At 42.3% G+C, this 19,422-nt stretch overlaps 1 long non-coding RNA gene across 1 annotated transcript; it reads right to left on the reverse strand.

Annotated features, from left to right (window-relative positions):
* Window positions 1–2,659: 2,659 nt before the first annotated feature.
* Window positions 2,660–18,998, reverse strand: LOC141110038 (uncharacterized). The gene is made up of 5 exons (XR_012236215.1): window positions 18,856–18,998; window positions 16,460–17,101; window positions 7,337–7,916; window positions 3,927–4,097; window positions 2,660–2,799 (listed from the first exon to the last, which is right to left on the reverse strand). It is a non-coding gene; the product is annotated as an uncharacterized lncRNA (long non-coding RNA).
* Window positions 18,999–19,422: the final 424 nt, after the last annotated feature.

Consider the following 19,422-nt stretch of genomic DNA (forward strand, 5'->3'; position numbering starts at 1 on the left):
ACAAGGGAGGTGCAACGTTTCAGGGCCGCGCAGGACCCCTTCGTCAGGCAAGTGAAGGGGTCCTGTGCGGCCCCAAAACGTTGCACCTCCCTTGTGATGTGACCGTTTTCGATTAAAAACCTTTTTTTGGACAATCTTGTGTGCTGAGCCATGGTGTGCTGGCGAAGATGTACTTCTGTTTGATGCTTCCAGAACCCAACTGGTAATCGTTACAGCACCCGCTAATGTTCTATTGCCATTTGTCCGGGAACGTGTGCGACTGGAATATTGAATTGTCGGTCTCTAACTTCTTTCTGAATGATAATGTACCACCCTCCTAGATAGGTGCTAGGATTAGTTTCATTCTGGCTCACTGTATCCAGTGGAGCTGCTGTTCGTTGTTAGGTTGATATTGTTTTGACTCACTGTAATCAGTATGACTGTTGATTGTTCTGGCCTGTTCTATGCCTGCATAGTGACTGCAGGATTGACTGTTTTCACCTGGCCAGTCCAGAAATGTTCTAGAAGTTACTGGGCAGGAAGAGTCTAATAAGAAGCTGAATATTCATACAGCCCTGGCTAATCCTAGGGGAGAGGTGACCAGTTGGTGACTGGGAGTCTGTATAAATACTCTGAGCCAGAGAGCAGATGGGTCTTCTTCCCTGAGGAGATCACAGCCTAGGAGGGCTGCTAGCACACTAGATCTTGCTGCAATGTGCCTGCACAGTTGGGCTGACTGAGGGCCTATGATTTGCTGAGAGGTGCTGAAGCTGATTGAGAGATTGTTGTCTGAGGATATAGTCTGGTATCCTGGTGTGAAAGTGTTTCCAGGATATTGTAAGGAGGCAACCAATTTTCCAAGGACATTTGTGAGTACAGACTGGTGAGAAAGATCCTAGAGACTGTGTGCTGAAGCCATCCCTCTTGTGCTAGAGTCAGTATGTGTAAAGGGGACATTGTGTCCGATGTCCTGAAGAGCTTAGTCTATTTTATAATTCTTAGCTTCCAGAGAGGAAGATAAATCTCTTCAAGTTGCTACAGTTCTACAAGAGAAAGGTCAGTGTCCTCAGATCGTTGTTAAGATTTATTGGAGTATTCCTACCATTACCAACTACCTATCCAAATTCTTATTAAAGTATCAGAAAAAGCATACCCCAAGACTGGTTAATGCGCCTGAAAAGCGATTGGAACTCTGCGTTTTGCTGCAAGGAAACTACTGAGTAAAGGAGCCGGGCAATCTACTAAGAGGCTCCTACGGTAGTATACTTTAATAATCCAGGGCATTAATGAAGCACAAGTACTAAAGTGAAAAAAAACCCTATGATGGACTTTTATGGCACGCCTAATTAAAGTAAAAGTATCTAAGAGTATTTCAGTAAAAGGTTTTAAGTACTTGTTAAACACATTATGTAAAATATACATATAAAGAAGAAATGTATTGTACATCTATCTCAACCGTCAAAAGGAGTCTTAAAACTGCATAGTGCATCTATCCCAAAGAGCCGATGCAGTTCTAAGACTCCTTTTGACAGTTGAGATATTGAAGCAGAAAGTCAGCAAGCACAGTTCTTTTTTGTTTACAAACGTTTTTATTAGAAGATTATATAAAAACAAGGTGTGCAGGCACTGAGAGGATATATGACACATTCACAAGGTAACATAACTTGTTATACAGTTACATCTCTCAGGTGGTATATAGACATAGTGATAAAACAACCATTTATCCTATGAGACGGGAAAGAAAGGAAAATAATAATAGAAAAACTAAGAAAGAACCAAAAAACCATTAATATCTAGACCGTATGACAAAAAAAAAAAAAAAAAGTTGTAGTAACAAGCACAGTTCTTTTTATGGCTTGTTTTAATTGTAATATGATGGACTGTCAATCTACCACATCACCATAATATATGTAAGTGTATTTTCCAATCCTTTGTACAATTGTCATCCACAATATATATGTATATTTTCATGTTGCTATATACTTACTTTGTTTCAAATTATATTATAGCTATATTTTCCTCTTCAATATACACCCCTGAAGGAGATATCTGTACTCCGAAACGCGTGGGTGCAAGAGGATCATATCTGTTATGCTAGTAGATAGTGACAATGTTATAGATGTACAATACATTCCTTCTTTATATGTATGTTTTATGTAATGTGTTTAACAAATAGTTAAAACCTTTTACTGAAATACTCTTAGATACTCCCACTTTAATTAGGTGTGCCTTAAAATTCCATCATAGGTTTTTTTTTTTCGCTTTAGTTTCAATACTGGATGTGGCACCATAAACGCATAGAATTACCGTCCCATATTCTTTCTGGATTATTACTGTGTATTGTTTGGACTTCTTGTGTTAAGCTTGTCTGTGCTTAACCTGGTCACTTGCCTGTTACCACTGCTACTGTCCATCATTGCTCTGTTTCCCCATCAGAAACATGGACGCTAACAGCACTTGACCTGGCAGCAGTGTGTTGACTTATTTACGGTCTGTTGTTTGCTCTGACCAACTGCCTGAGGACTTGACCTACTCTATCATGTGACCTGCCTGTTATCAGCCATTGCTCCTAGCAACACAGGGGGTCTAACAAACTCAATTACAAATACTTTTAAGATGCAATAAAGAATGCCCTTATGTAGCAATGCATTCTGCACAAGCAAAATTACCTTTTTCAAGGTCTCCTGAAGAATTTCTTTTCCCATGTAAGATGACTGGCAGGGCATTAAGGTCTCTGCTTTCTGAATAAGTGACGTTAGTTCCTTTTTGTAACTCTGAAACTTGCAAAGGAGTTCTATTACCGCCTCGCACTGCTCCTTGCTGCAAGAAAATCAAGTTTATTCACTAAAAATTCAGTTGAATGGTAAAAATGTGTAAAAGACATTTTAGAGTCATAATTTCCCATGTAGCTTTTTTACACTTACAGGCCAACAAAACAAAAACAACCCCACCAAATAAAACCCAACTAACACCAATCCATTTGAAATCGTAAATGCTGACATGCCAGCAAGAAAACCTGATCTGATGTAGTCATGTAAATAGCGCTTTTATGCTCCTGCAGCAAAATGTACATGCAGAACCACTGGATAATAGTACAGATATAGGCCAAAGAATGGCCCCTCAAGATTATGCTGTATGTGTGCTATAAATTGGTGGTTCTTGGTATACATTTGGCTACATAGACAAAGAGGAATAAACCCCTTATCTTTTTAAACTCTGATGGAAGGGAAAAGAGTAAATACCTTTTACTTTACAAAGGTTCTCATGTCTAAGCTTTTTCTGAAAATGCCAGCTGCTTTGCTCCTCAGGCTAATCCTCAGGCTTTAACAAGGAGGCAGTCCTTGTTGCCCAAAATGTGTAGCCAAGCCCCTACGCTCTCCACGTCATCCTCTGGATCCTCTCTGCATTTCTGCCTAGGCTCCAGTTTATCGCCGTCGCCCTCCACACTGCTCCAACTCACCAATGCTAACCTCGACTGCCTCGGGACTAATCTGCCGCCACCAGCTGTGCCTCCACAGCCAGATTGACATCATCCTTCCAGCGGCTTCCATGCTTAGCTCTGCCGACCCAGCCGCAACCCTGCTGAGCAGTTTCTCTACGTGCATGCTTTTAATCTTGCAATAAAATGGGAGTGCAATTTTATATTTCGCTTGATTTTTATCTAACAATCTACAGTACAATCCAATCCTTTTTAGAACAGCTGCAGCTATGTTCTAATTGACCGCTATTTCTTATCACCTACTATTATCGACCAATTTATGAGACTCTTTTAAGAGACTTTAACACAATTTACCATTATCCTCATCCTTACCCTAAGCCTGCCTAACACCATAAGCCAACACCCCTCCCTTTCTATAGAATTTTCAGAAGGATATTGGCAGCTGTTACAATAAAGTGGGTAAACGTTGAGGAATATTAAATTGATTTTTATTTACACTTTCACCTACCTGTGAGTGATATTCTGCATTGCATCCTCCCATAGCATATCACACTCTTCAGGTCTACAGATATCCTTGGAGCGTGCGGTGTGAAGAAGCTCCAGGAAGCCAGTAGAAATGGATGTCTTTTCATTTATGAATGATTCCAGCATCTTCTCCAACTGTATCAACGATTTAATTCTATGATCAAAGCAAAGAAAGTCAGTCCTGCCTAACTTGCTTTCACCTTAGACAAAATCTTGAATAGTGCGGTGCTTGTCAAAATCTTTTTGAGAGTAATTCCATTAAGTTCATAGACCAGAACCCACAAATCAATGTCCAACAATTATTTCAAGGTACAACATTTAAAAACTCCCTGGTTATTTGTTGCAGCCTTTAGTTTTACCAGATGATCCTTCCAGTTACACACTTCTTGTCCAAGGGTGACAACATTTCCTCGTACTGTATGGAGGAGCAACATTGGCAACCTAGGCTGTTCACTAGTAATTTGTACTACATACACCTCCCCGTCCTCATCTCTATAACATGGGGGGGGGGGGGGGTAGTCTACGGCGAGAACTGAGAAGACTAGTAACACTCTTTAAGAGTTCAATTTAGAGCACAGAAAGTTATAAAGACACTGGATTGCTGGCACTTAACCTAATAAAAGAAAACAAAGAAAAAAAAAAGAAAATATTACTTATTTGTTTTTTGGTTTGAATATACTTAAATTACAGCCACCATAGAAATGATAAACGCAGGGTTTGGATGAAACACGTCAACCAGGAGATTTTATCATTTATACCACATTTTCTCCCTCCTTGATATGATAAAGGATTGTTTAAATACATAGATTTGTGATTGCTGGACTTTAGACTTAAAGGGTTAGTACACATTTACCAAAAAACTGCCTATGCAGGTAAGGGGTGCTTGTAGATTAACAACTAGACATCCGCGCTATGGCCCGAATGACGGCCACAGCGCGGACCTGCATTCCCGGGAGGCCGTCATATGACGGCCTCCCCTGTGCACGCTCCCTGCGCGCGCCCTGCAGGGCGCACTGTGATCACCGAGTCACTGAGACTCGGCTGATCACCGATCCGAGGAAGGGGCCGGTCCCGGCCCCTTACCATGTGATCAGCTGTCAGCCAATGACAGCTGATCACATGATGTAAACAAAAGATCGGTAATCTTTTCTTTTTTTTTTTTTTTTTTACACACGCTGACAGCGCGAGTAGAAAAAAAAGCCAATCACCGGCTGAGATGTCAGGGACATCGGTCCCGAAGTGGAAGAGGCACATCTGCCTCATTAGTGCCACCTAAAAGTGCCACCTAACAGTGCCCACAAGTCCCACCTATCAATGCCCACCTGTAGTGCCAATCAGCGCCACCTGCCAGTGCTGCCCATCACTGCCACCCATCAGCGTACATCAATGAAGGAGAAAAATTACCCGTTTTAAATTTTTTATAACAAAATAAACATTTTTTTTTTTTAATTCAGTTTTTTACATTTTTTTTAACAAAAAGTAAAAACCACAGAGGTGATCAAATACCACCAAAAGAAAGCTCTATTTGTGGTGAAAAAAATGATAAAAATTTCATTTGGGTACAGTGTTGCATGACCGCGCAATTGTCATTCAAAGTGCGTCAGCGCTGAAAGCTGAAAATTGGTCTGGATAGGAGGGGGGTTTAAGTGCCCTGTAAGCAAGTGGTTAAAAAAAAAAATCATCAACTTTGACTAAAGTTGGATAATTCCCTTGCTACAGGTGAAGGCCATTTATGTACCGCTGAAAGACTCCCAGAGATCGCATAATCCCATCCTTTCTCGTTGCTAGGACGTTACTAAGACACTCCCAGTCATTACTGCTCCCCCTCACCATCACAGGAACAAGCTCTCAAACCTCTGCACATGTGTGGTCCACCATCTCCTCCATCGTAGCATCACTGAACTTCCAGCCAGTGCTGGGTCTTGGCCTAGGCTGACAGGGCCAGGCCTAGGACAACACTTTGCGGGGGGAGGGGACAGCAAAAAAATCTGCCCCCCCAACGAAAAAGCCTTCCTTCCAGCTCCCACACAGAGCCACCATCAAGATCTGGCACTAAGCTCCGGTAACCGGCCTGACAGGGGCGCGCTAGTGTGGTCACCTGGGGTGCCACACTCCACGATCCAGTCACCTTTCTGTGGCAGCCGACACCTCTCTGCCCACTGACAGCCAGATACAGCTCACCGAGGAGCCTCCTCGGCTCCAAAGTTCTGATGGACACAGGCAGGAGGAGGAGGAGGAGTCAGGAAGGAGGGAGGTTTCACTGCAAGAGCTGCGCTGATGATCTGAGGTCTGTGTATAATATAGATATAGTGGAGAGGGACACAATAACTGAGAAGGGGGGGTCTGGTAACACAAATGCACACATGGTGGAGTGATGGGAGGGGAGGGGGGTAAAGGGATATGTGCTAAGGGGGGGTTTGGGAGGGGAGAGGACATATGCTAGTGGGGGGATCCAAACCCCTCCCCACTAGCAAAAGTCCTCTCCACTCCCAAAGCACCCCCAGCACATATCCCCTTAGCCGCCCCTCTCCTCCAAATCAAAAGATGCTGCATCTCTTTCTGTCCCTCCTCCCACGGCATCCCTCTGTCTCTCCTCCCACGGCGTAGGCAGTTTTTTGGTAAAGGTGAGCTAATCCTTTACTGATTTTATATTAGTTTAAATACAAAATATATATATAAATTCTGAATAGGTCAGCATGTCAAGAAAAGCATCACTGTCATCTAAGCTTTTTGAGCCGTTCATGGCTGGTCTCTTATGCATTGGGCATCAGACTCCGAAGCCAGTCAAATCCTGTATGACTTTGTAGTGTTTTGTCTTGCTTTTTGACTTGCATATGAGTTCGGTGCTTTAATTTGCTTTTGCATACAAGTTGAATTACATGGAATAAAACAGCTGCTCAGATGCAACCAAATGCATGTGAATGCAAGCCCTAAAGAGCAAGCCATTTTCAGTCTGTACAAAGAGTATGAGTAATTTAAAAAAAAATGATAGATTGTCTGGAAAGCGGATTACCAGTATCCGTGACCAAAACTGACAAAGATGCTTCATTCAACATTTTCAACAAGGACAAGTCACAACTATGAACTGTTATAAGAGCCTCTGAATGGTGGAAAGCTATTTTTACGCGAGAGAAAAGTATAAAGACAAGACCCTGTATTGATTAAATCAGGGAATGATAAAAAAAAAAATTTAAAAGTGACTTCCGCATTCAGGAAAAAGTCAACCATGTCAACAAAATAAAGGGAGCTGATTTAGACAGTAGTTGCTCAAGCATCTATCCAATGCTGAGTTTGCCTCTGTAGGTGAAACTTGCCTTTACACAGAATTCTATCCAAATAAAGGATAGAGATTATATACCTTTATACAGGTTTAACAATTAGTACATACAGTACCTTTGTTGGACAGCATGAATAGTTGGATCTTGAAGACCAATTTTATCAATCTAGTCCTGAATATCTTCAATATTTTTGCACAGGGCTCTTTGTCTGTTGTTTAGAGTCTTCAGTGCTTCACTCTCCTGCAAGCTCTGGAGGTCCCTCAGAGCAGCTTGTTGTGCATTTTCTAGCTTGTCAAAGAACATGGTAATCGTTTTCTGGCAAGAGGTTACCCCTTCATACTCTGGGTCTTTCAGGGTGATCTTAGCCACTTGCAGGTTGTCATCAAGTTTTTCAGCTTCTTGGCCAAGGCGGTAAATGTCCTTTTCAAGTTCCTTGAGGTTCCTCTGTTTCTCTAGCAGAGTTTCCCTGTCCATAACAAGAACTGCAAATTCAGAATCAATTGATGCTTTAGTTGCTTTAAGAGAGAGAAAAGAAAATTATCCAGTGCTGTTGTTTTAAGGGTTGTTTCTCGTTCTCTCATGAGTTCGTTTGTGGCTTTCAATTCCATTTTATACTGATTTAAAGTAGGCTCAGTGGATGACAAGTCCAAACTGTCACAGTGCTGGATCTCATTTTCAAAAGTATTTTGAACTTTCTGAAAGACGAAAGCAGATGTACTGTGTAGAGATTAAAATAGGACTATTACACAATTACTTACACAAGGTACACAGACAACCGATCGCCTAGTCCTATGGTCCCCTGAGGTAATTTGGCATGTACTATACATCCCTCTTTGCCAGGTTCTTGCTGTTCTGTTGGATATTGTATCTTATTGCAATTTGACTACTTGGGAACATGGTTCCCTTTTGTTGAACCCTTGATCTTACATGTTTTCTCTGTTGTGCATACCATAACCTTAAAGTAGAAATACAGGCAAAACATTTTTTTTTATGTTGGATAGAGTAAGGGAGGGTCATCATTCCTGTAAAGTTTATTTTTGCCATCTTTGTCCTATTGAAGAGATTTACCTTCACTTCCTGCCACATATCCAAAACAGGAGGGGAGGAGAAATCCCTACAAATTAAGGGAATCTCTTGGGGCCCCCCAGGTCACCAGAACTACTGTCCCTATTGGAAGTTTTTACCCCTCGGTTACTTTTCTGGGGACAACATAAATTTGAGATTTTATTTTTATTTTCACTGTCAATGAAAATGGTAAACAGGACAAACAGAAAGGATGAATCTCCCTAATGGGTACACAAACATCCATAAAGACCTAATAGATGTTCTAATCCCTCTCCACTCTATCAAAAACTAAAAAAAAAAAAAAAAATATATGTCTTTAGTTAACCACTTAACAACCAGCCTATAGCCAAATGAAGGCTACAGGGCGGTTGCTTAACTCCGGGAGGGCGTACAGTGACGTCCTCCAGAACTCCGCTCTCGCTCGCACCCGAGAACATCCGTGTAAACAAACCAGCGTCATCTGATGACGCCGGTTCCTCTCCTTTCCTCTGCGTACCGATCGGTACACTGTGAGCGGAGAGGGGAGGCAACGGATGGCAGCAGCGCTGTGGGCTGGATCTGTAGTGCCCTCAGTGCTGCTCTGTGACAACTGCCATCCATTAATCCATGCTCAGCCATCCGCCATACTCTGCAATACCCCGCTATACTCTGCAATACTCAGTGATACCTAGCCATACTCTGCCATACCCAGTCGTACTCGGCCATGCTCAGCCGTACTCGGCCATGCTCAGCCGTACTCGGCCATGCTCAGCCGTACTCGGCCATGCTCAGCCGTACTCGGCCATGCTCAGCCGTACTCGGCCATGCTCAGCCGTACTCGGCCATGCTCAGCCTCTGTATGTGGCCAGGCTGTGGAATTCTCACACATGTGGTATCGCCGTACTCAGGAGGAGGAGAATCTATTTTGGGGTGTCATTTTTGGTATGTACATGCTATGTGTTAGAAATACCGTATAGATGGACAACTTTGTGCAAAAAAAAAAAAAAAAAAAAAAAAAAATTGCGTTTAAACCACTTCCCGCCCGCCCGCCGTCATACGACGTCCTTGACTTGAATGATGAGTGCAGCTACAGGCATCATTCAGATATCAGCTTGTTCAGCCAGCGATTCCCTACACCATAAGAACAATCATAGTGGCTGTTCCACTGCTTGATTGTTCTTACGGGAGGCGAGAGGGGACGTCCCCCCCTCCCGCTGCCCTCCGGTGCTTCTACCGACTCACCGCTACGATCGAAGCCAGGATTTTTTTTTTTTCATTTCAGGCTTCCCAGCCTAGAGGTGAGATGTGGGGTCTTATTGACTCCATATCTCACTGTAAAGAGGATCTGTCACGCCATATTCCTATTACAAGGGATGTTTACATTCCTTGTAATAGGAATAAAAAGTGATCAAAAAAATTTTGGGGGGAAAAAAGCGCCTAACTAAAATAAAGTAAAATGAACAAGAAAAATAAAAATGTTTTTAAAGCGTCCCTGTCCCCGTTTGCTCAAATACTGTGCGAGATAAAAAGTTGCAACAACCGCCATTGTATTCTCTAGGGTATTTGCTAAAAAAAAAAAATATATGTTTTGGGGTTATATGTAATTTTCTAGCAAATAAATGATGATTTTTACATGTAGGAAAGAAATGTCAGAATTGGCCTGGGTGCTCCAGAACGCCTGAAGGTGCTCCGTGCATGTTGGGCCGCTGTATGTGGTTACGCTGTGTAAAAGTCTCACACATGTGGTGTCGCCATACTCGGGAGAAAACTCACCATGCATCTTTCTAAATACATTGGAATGTCTTCTTTCCAAAAAGTGGTCATTTGGGGGGTATTTGTACTTTTCTGGCATGTTAGGGTCTCAAGAAATTAGATAGGCCGTCAGTACTTCAGGTGTGATCAATTTTCAGATATTGGCACCATAGCTTTTGCACTCTATCCACCGATTTGGGTTATTTTTACCAAAGATATGTAGCGGTATAAATTTTGGCCAAAATATGAAGAAATGAAGAAAAATTACTAATTTGCTAAATTTTATAACAGAAACGAAGAAAAATGCATTTTTTTTACTGATTTTTCTGTCTTTTTTCTTTTTATAGCGCAAAAAATAAAGAACCCAGCAGCGATTAAATACCACCAAAAGAAAGCTTTGTGTGAAAAAAAGGACAAAAATTTCATATAGATACAGTGTTGCATGACTGAGTAATTGTCATTCAAAATGTGAGAGCACCAAAAGCTGAAAATTGGTCTGGTTATTAAGGGGGTTTAAGTGCCCAGTGGTCAAGTGGTTAAACAGTAAAACCTTGAATTGAGAGCAACTTGGTCTGAGAGTGTTTTGCAAGACCAGCAATTTTTTTTTAATAAATCCTGACTTGATATACAAGTAGTGTCACATCACAACTAGGGCTGCTGAAATTAATCGCAGCATCGATGCATCGCAAATCGGGTGTCCCCGATGCGGCATCGATGCATGCGACCCGAAAAATCGATGTCTGGCCCCGCCCCCTCCCGGGAGAGCACTCCGTGCATAAAGCTGTTTTTAGTGTGTGTATAATCCGGTCATGTGATTCTCAGCCGCGCCTCCCTCCTCTCAGTCTCTCCTGGTGTCAGCTCCGCCCACTGACTGGAGCTATCAGGTCAGAAGAGAGGCGGGCGGGGCTGACATCAGGAGAGACGTGAGAGGAGGGAGGCACGGCTGAGAGTCACATGACCGGAATATACACACACTAAAAACAACTTTATGCACCGAGCGCTCTCCCGGGAGAATTCACTGCTGGAGATGCTGACCTGAGAACCTGACCTGACCGGGAACACCGGCCGCACGAATGGAGATGGGGGGGAGATGGTGAGCAGGCAGATCGCCCACCGGCAGAGCAGCATGTAAGTGGGGAGGGGGAGGGGGGGCGCTGTGACACAAGTCCATATCATAGAATTGTCATCTCCTGTGCCATGTCCAAAGTGTCTGATCATCTCCTGTGCCATGTCCAAAGTGTCTGACCATCTCCTGTGCCATGTCCCCATTGTCTGACCATCTCCTGTGCCATGTCCCCAGTGTCTGACCATCTCCTGTGCCATGTCCCCAGTGTCTGACCATCTCCTGTGCCATGTCCCCAGTCTGTGACCAACTCCTGTGCCATGTCCCCAGTCTGTGACCATCTCCTGTGCCATGTCCCCAGTCTGTGACCATCTCCTGTGCCATGTCCCCAGTCTGTGACCATCTCCTGTGCCATGTCCCCAGTCTGTGACCATCTCCTGTGCCATGTCCCCAGTCTGTGACCATCTCCTGTGCCATGTCCCCAGTCTGTGACCATCTCCTGTAGCATGTCCGCAGTCTCTGATCATCTCCTGTAGCATGTCCGCAGTCTCTGATCATCTCCTGTAGCATGTCCGCAGTCTCTGACCATCTCCTGTAGCATGTCCGCAGTCTCTGACCATCTCCTGTAGCATGTCCGCAGTCTCTGACCATCTCCTGTAGCATGTCCCCAGTCTGTGACCATCTCCTGTAGCATGTCCCCAGTCTCTGATCATCTCCTGTAGCATGTCCGCAGTCTCTGATCATCTCCTGTAGCATGTCCGCAGTCTCTGATCATCTCCTGTAGCATGTCCGCAGTCTCTGATCATCTCCTGTAGCATGTCCGCAGTCTCTGATCATCTCCTGTAGCATGTCCGCAGTCTCTGACCATCTCCTGTAGCATGTCCCCAGTCTGTGACCATCTCCTGTAGCATGTCCCCAGTCTCTGATCATCTCCTGTAGCATGTCCGCAGTCTCTGACCATCTCCTGTAGCATGTCCGCAGTCTCTGACCATCTCCTGTAGCATGTCCGCAGTCTCTGATCATCTCCTGTAGCATGTCCGCAGTCTCTGATCATCTCCTGTAGCATGTCCGCAGTCTCTGATTATCTCCTGTAGCTGCCCGCAGTCTCTGATCATCTCCTGTAGCATGTCTGCAGTCTCTGATCATCTCCTGTAGTCATTTGGGGGCAGTCTGGAGCTCCTCTTTAAGTTGTCTGCACTGTTTACACTTTGCTACATGCAAGGAGTGTTGTCTTTTTTTTAAGAACAGATAAAATTTAAAAAATGGAGTTCTTCTGACTACTTAAATTTTTTGGATGAAAACCGCGCGCAGTAATCGTGATGCATCGTTAATCGTGGACCTGATAATCGTAATCGAATCGAATCGTGAGGCCAGTGAAGATGCGCACCCCTAATCACAACTGAGTATAAAAGAGAAGAGAGGTTCCTCTAAGTGTAGCAATATGATTACATCTAATGATGGTACAACATCTAGCAACTCACATGGCTGATGATTGAAACAGGCACATCTATGTATGCAGGCATCCTGCATACTTAAGATGTGACCATTTTAATCATCAACCATGTGAGTTGCTAAATGTTGTACCTTCATTAAATCTAAGTATATTGTTAAACTTAGAGGCGCCTCTCTTCTCTTTTATACTCTGTAGCTCCTGCTGGATTTTGCTTCTAATCCCCTTGTGGAGGCTGCCATTTGTGGATGGACATTTTATGGTTACACAACGTAACACATTGCTATAATCTTTTTATATGGACTACAAACCGAAGGACTTATAAATAAATGGTTGTGGAACGAATCATCTGAGTTTACAATTATTTCTTATGGGGAAATTTGCTTTGATATACGAGTGCTTTGGATTACAAGCATGTTTCCAGAACGAATTATGATTGCAATCCAAGGTTTTACTGTACTTTAAAGGCCCCCTATAGCAAAATATATTGGCCTTTATTATTATTTATCTACACCTTGAAATGCAGATCAAGCTGTCCAGCAAAAGTGACAGTTACCCAGATTGGGACAAATTATAGAAAACTGCTGGGGGATTTACAACAGTTAGCTTTTATTTATATAGTTTAAACCTTTCCTCCAAAAGAAAAATGCTGCTGTAGCTGCTTAAAAAGGGGTAGCAAGAGTTAGGGTTTAGTTCAGGAACATTTTTCGAAGTCAAAGCAACTTGAGTTGCACCGATTAGAACGGTTCCATTGCAGTTAATGGGGCACGACTTGTCATGTGACTTTGAACTCTCAAGTTGCATGACGAGTCACGGCAGTGTGAACCGGGCTTGTTGTCCATATAAAATGACACATCCACCTAAGACTATATACTGTCCACAGGGTGACAATTCTGCAGTAATTTTGCTGCAGAACAAACAGTGTTGTCACCCTGTCAGAGGAATAGGAAATAAACAGCTCTACTGGCATGATTAACAGCTAAAAAAACTAGGTTACAGGCAGACTCATTGGAAGAAAAACACGACCTGCTGCATTAATGACAGACATATAGAGTATGTCATGTAGTATGCTTTTGCCCACAGTTACACTTTAATTTTATACATTTAAAAAAATCATGGATTTAAACATTGCTCACCAAGCGCTGTAGAAGTTAACACCTTGATCTTATTGTGAATATACTAAAACACTTTTTGATAGTGATCCAATCACTTCAATACTAGTTTACCAGATGTAAACAACTAATTTAATTGGTGTCAACATCTGACAATACCTGTGGTTCAATTATTTGCGGACCTTCTCTTCCCAATTCAGCAACATGCAGGTTTGGTCAAAGTGAAAATAATGTGTCAGTTTATCTTTGGTTTGGAAAACATTATAGGGGGTTGTCATCTTTGGCCCATAAAAAAAACCAATTACCCTGGATATCAAGAGGCAAGTCTGCCTATAACCTAATAATTCAGTTGTTGATAGATAGTGCACAGCTGGAATCCTTGATGGGTACTTTTACCCCTTGTGGACACCATTGCTGTTGCCAAGTGCTATTACAGGTTACTATTGCTAAGTCTGAAATTAAAGAGTGAAATCTGTAATTTGGTAAAATAATTTTCTTTGGTGAAAAAGGAACACGTGCCCATTACCACTTGAGAGTAAATCTATATGCTGTCTGATAAGAAATATGCAAAGAAATACAGGTGATATCGACATTTGCCTTGTTCCTTATATGCTCTTTTTCTAGCTAAAATGGCCCTGACTTATTGTTTATGCAATCTGCTTAGTTCCGACCAACGAGTACAACAATATTTAAAGAACTAGCAAAAGTTTACCATATTAGGTAATCTTGTGAAAGCACGCCTGGATTTGATAATAAAGCTGACAATGCACCATGAGTCACCAGTGTGCCTTAGCCAATGGTAGCTTGCCAAATACTGCTATAAAACAACCTGTGTACAGTGTTACTCTGCTGGAACTCCTTGCTGTGAACAGAGTTCACCCCTATGTATCGATACATTTGTAATAAATCTGTCTTCTAACCAACATGACCGGAGTTGACTGATCAGTGAGAGAATGGAATTTTACAGACATTATGGTCCTTCGAGCCGGAAGTAAGGATTAGGTGGTGGATCGAACGGTTCCATCCAAAATATCGGTGAGTATCAGACTCCCTCTCGCCGAGACCTAGGTCCTCCCACTCAAGTTAAGTGGTAAAAAGAGGCTGGTCGGTTCCAGGATCCACACCTGACTTCTACTCCCGGACTTCTGATCCAGTCCTTCGGGTCTGTGAAACGTAGCCCGCTGTCCGAGACAGATTACAAAAAATGTAATTTATCGAAAGATGATAAATGATTGATAATTGTTGTGAATAGTGACTACAAGTAATCTGGATAGATTAGAGAGTCACAGTGGCCATTTCAGTTTTTTTTCTAATTGAGTGGTAGTTAGGACAAACAGGAAGTGAATGTATGAGCAGGAATCAATCTAACTTGATCAGAAACACTTCCCCCATAGATCGATTGTTTTTCACTTTTTCTCTCGAGAGCAATATTTCCTGCACGGTTCCTTTTGATGCATTTGTTAAATCATGAGACTAACTCTCACTCTTTCCTCATGTTTAACCTTACTGCTAACTTTATGTGTGGGGAGTCTTGATATTTTTGCTTTTCTTATATTCTTACTGTTACTGTGATCCAAGGGTTGCTAGTCTGGTGGTTTACAGGTTGATAAAAGGCCCGCTTTATGATTTGTCTGGCTGCAAACTTGTGGTAAACAAGGTGGCAGCTGGCAATGCCTCTGCGCTTACTGTCAGAGTCCCCTTGGAAGAAGGGCCACTGGAGGAGCAGAAGGGACACCTCTCCTGTGGGGTCTTTTGACCCCCAGATCTATATAGATGAGATTGGGGTTCCGCGTGGAGTGCCGAGCGAGTTTAAGGCTAGAAACCAAGTGGCAGCTGGATTTGAGTCTCTTCTCTGGTGGGTGACAGTAAACAAAAATGTTGACTGGATTAACTATATATACACTATAACCAACAAAGGTTTGTAAACTACACCAGGGATGCAGTTAAGGGATTGACAGAGCAATCAGCCCCTACCTCTCTGACGGCATGGCAGAATAGGATGGCATTAGATATGGTCCTAGCAGAAAGAGGAGGGGTCTGTAAAACATTTGGTGGTATGTGTTGCACCTTTATTTCTAACATTACAGCTCCTGGAGGAACCGTGACTAGAGCCCTCGAAGGATTGATAGCTTTATCGAATGAATTAGCGGAAAACTCGGGTATTGATGATCCATTCACAAATTGGCTTGAAAGTTGGTTTGGGAAATGGACTGGACTTGCCAAGGTCAAGGACTTGCTAAGGTCTGAAAACCAAGTTGTGGAACGGACCCGCACTGAAGTAATAAATTGAGGAAGCAGATATAGATATCAGAGGAGGGAATGATAAGAAATATGCAAAGAATTACAGGTGATATCGACATTTGCCTTGTTCCTTATATGCTCTTTCTAGCTATAATGGCCCTGACTTATTGTTTATGCAATCTGCTTAGTTCTGACCAACAAGTACAACAATATTTAAAGAACTAGCAAAAGTTTACCATATTAGGTAATCTTGTGAAAGCACTCTGGATTTGACAATAAAGCGGACAATGCACCATGAGTCACCAGTGTGCCTTAGCCAATGGTAGCTTGCCAAATACTGCTATAAAACAACCTGTGTACAGTGTTTGTGTGTGACTCTGCTGGAACTCCTTGCTGTGAACAGAGTTCACCCCTATTTATCGATACATTTGTAATAAATCTGTCTTCTAATCAACATGACCGGAGATGACTGATCAGTGAGAGAATGGAAATTTACACCGTCAATGACTGGATCCTTAAACAATAACGACTTATGAAACTGGCCCTCTACCAAAAAACAAATCACACTGTCTTTACCTTTATTTCCTTCAAAACTGAATCGATTTTTGATGCCATGAAGGTCTCCATCTTCTCTTCCTGATAACAGTCATTTAATCCTGAAGGTACATCATCATCAGATGACAAATGGCTATACGATGCACCATTTAGTGATGGTATCTCACAATCCTGTCTGTCCAAGTTCCTTAATTCTTGTAAAACAGCTTGCTTAGCAATTTCTATCTTTTCAAAAAATCCATCAACCATTGTTAGGCATTATGTTTCTCCCCCATGTTCTGGGTCTTCCAAGTAGATTCCTGCTGGTACCAAGCAGTCATCTAGAGCTTTAGCCTCCATCCTCAATCTATGAACTTTCTGCTCTAGTAGCTCAATATTCCTCTGTTTTTGTAGAATTATAGTTCTGTCCTTTTCACTCACAGCAGCTACAGCCTGAATGGACCACTTAGTTGATGCCAGAGAAGACAAAAATGACTCCAGGTCTTTCAGAAGAGTCTCACATTCCTTCATGGCTTCACTTGTTACTCCTAGTTGCATTTTGTACTCTTGCACAATGAACTGAACAGCTTGCACATTGACAGGACTTTCTGCGTCAATTACATCGGCAGCAGATTCCATGTCATCACATCACTGAATCTGATCTTCTACAGAACTCTGGAACTCCTACAAAGTGATAAAATAACATTAGTACATGTTAGGAAAATTCAATTTGTTAAAAAACAAAAATCACATTATTTGATGCCCAACTGCAGCTAAACCTAATTTAGCTTAGTTTTGGACAAGGTCTAAAGGACAAGTTCACCCTTTCTCAACCTTTGCAGCACGGAGGAACCCTTGAAATAAACTTCCCAGTCTCAGGGAACCCCTACTAAAAATCACTATATCTACAACTCACGATACATTAATGTGATGTTCAGTGAGAAGAATGCTCCTTATATTTGTGATCATTTAGAAAATAACCTGCCATCAGTGGGAGCTTATCTGAGAGGCAGAAACTGCTCGTTGCTGGTTGTAAACCCTTACAACACACTTTTGCTACAGTTAAGTCTATAATAAGTCTTACCTGTAGCTACCCTAAACCAGAAACCAGATATCCACTGTATTTGCATGTGCCAATGCGCACTGAAGCAAACTGAAGAAATGGCACGTATATGCAGTTGCTTCAGTGAGTGTGCCATTACTGGTGGCTCCAGCGCACATGCGCGGGAGTGACATCATCGCGGCTCTGGCCAATCACAGCGTCGGAGCTTGCGATACCTGGAAGTAACTCCGGGAGCGATGTCGGCCCAATGTACGAGGAAGGGAAGCAATTCATAATGAGCTAGTATGCTATGCATACTAGCTCATTATGCCTTTGTCTTGCAGGTTTTTTTTTCTTGGGTTTACAACCACTTTAATGACTCTAGCAACCTCTGGAGGAACCCTAGTTGAGAAATCATGGATGAGAACCTATTTTAGGTTTAAATGTTATCCGTATCCCTATTAAAACAAACCTTCCATGAAAAAGGAAGGTCTGTTCTATTGAAAATTACCATCTCTACCCTAAAGTTATATTTCCTACAAAGCATTTTAAAAGTAAAGCTTTTGTGATGCTTCCAGGAGGCGCCTAGCTCCTGGTAAAGCTGGGAGTTTAAAATGCCATGCGAATGCGCACCTGCATTGGGCTGGAGATATCAATATTCTCCCTGTCTGGACATTGGTCAAAAAGACAGGAAGTGAAAAGCTCTCCAATGGAGGCAGCAGTAACTACCTTGCAGATCAGAGAGGCCAGTGTTAAATCAGAAATCTTGATCTGCATACAGTACTTGATCATGGTCAGCGGCCCAGGAAGAACTGAAGCCACTGGGTTAGCATGAAGGCTAGGCAGCTAAAGTTTTCATAAGAAGAGGTCAACAATGACAACAGGCTACAGCACACCTGAGTTTTAATTGAAATAAATGACAATGCATGAAAAACACATTGCAATATTCTTGGTTCACAATAGAATGCTGTTTCGTGCACATCTATTGATTTCAATAGGAAATGCATACAAAACAGAGGTGTGAATCCAGCCCCAGTCTCCAATGAAATTGCTAGTAGCTTCCAGGCTTTACAACTGTGCCACCTGCTGATAATATTTAATATTGCACAAATAAAAGTTCATTTTCAGCTCCACTATGTTTGTAGTCAGACTTCTGTTGGATGAACAATGTAAACAATAGCTGTACTATCATCCTATTATAGCTATGGGATGGGGGAAAGGCAAACCGAAAAGCAACCTCTCTCCTAAGCAACTCACTGAACTTCCACGCTACTGAAAGTAATGGCCATTTTGGCATGGCAACTAGAAGACGATGTGCACATTAATGACAACTCTACATAATTAAAAAATTACAAGGGGAAACACTAGCTTGAATTTAGACTGAACACATGTTTACCTGGAGATCCTGATACACTGAACCTATACTGGAGACAGTGAACTTTTCCATCTCTTTGACTGGACTCTGCAAGTTTGATTCACACAGAACAGACACGTCTTGCTCAATAGGCAGAAGCACATTTATCGTAATCAACAGACTGTATCCTGGCCAAAAACAATGTGATAATAGAGCGTTAAACCATTGTGCAAGATGAAAATGAAACCCTACAAAAATATGATACATTGATGAGATTTCTTTCATACAGTTCTAATATTTTACGTGAAAGCCTTTTCAGAACACAATATAAAGGGGGACTCTGTTGCTGCTCCAGCTCTGTAAATGCATTTTCTTCTTTGTAATGCAAAAATACCTTACGGTTAACCTTCTCTGACTCCTTTGAGGTTTGACAAATTGTGGCTTAACCTTGGATTGTAGAAAGGGTTCTTTACTGTTAGAGCAGTTAAATGTGGCATTCCCTCCCCAGGAATTGGTGTTAGCTGGAGTGTCGACAACCTCCAAAAACATTTAAAGGTCTTCCTCAGGAAACAGAACATAAGGGCCAAGGGAATTGCTACAGAATAAAAA

The sequence above is a fragment of the Aquarana catesbeiana genome, linkage group LG10, assembly GCF_042186555.1.
Source record: "Aquarana catesbeiana isolate 2022-GZ linkage group LG10, ASM4218655v1, whole genome shotgun sequence".
Lineage (NCBI taxonomy): Eukaryota > Metazoa > Chordata > Amphibia > Anura > Ranidae > Aquarana > Aquarana catesbeiana.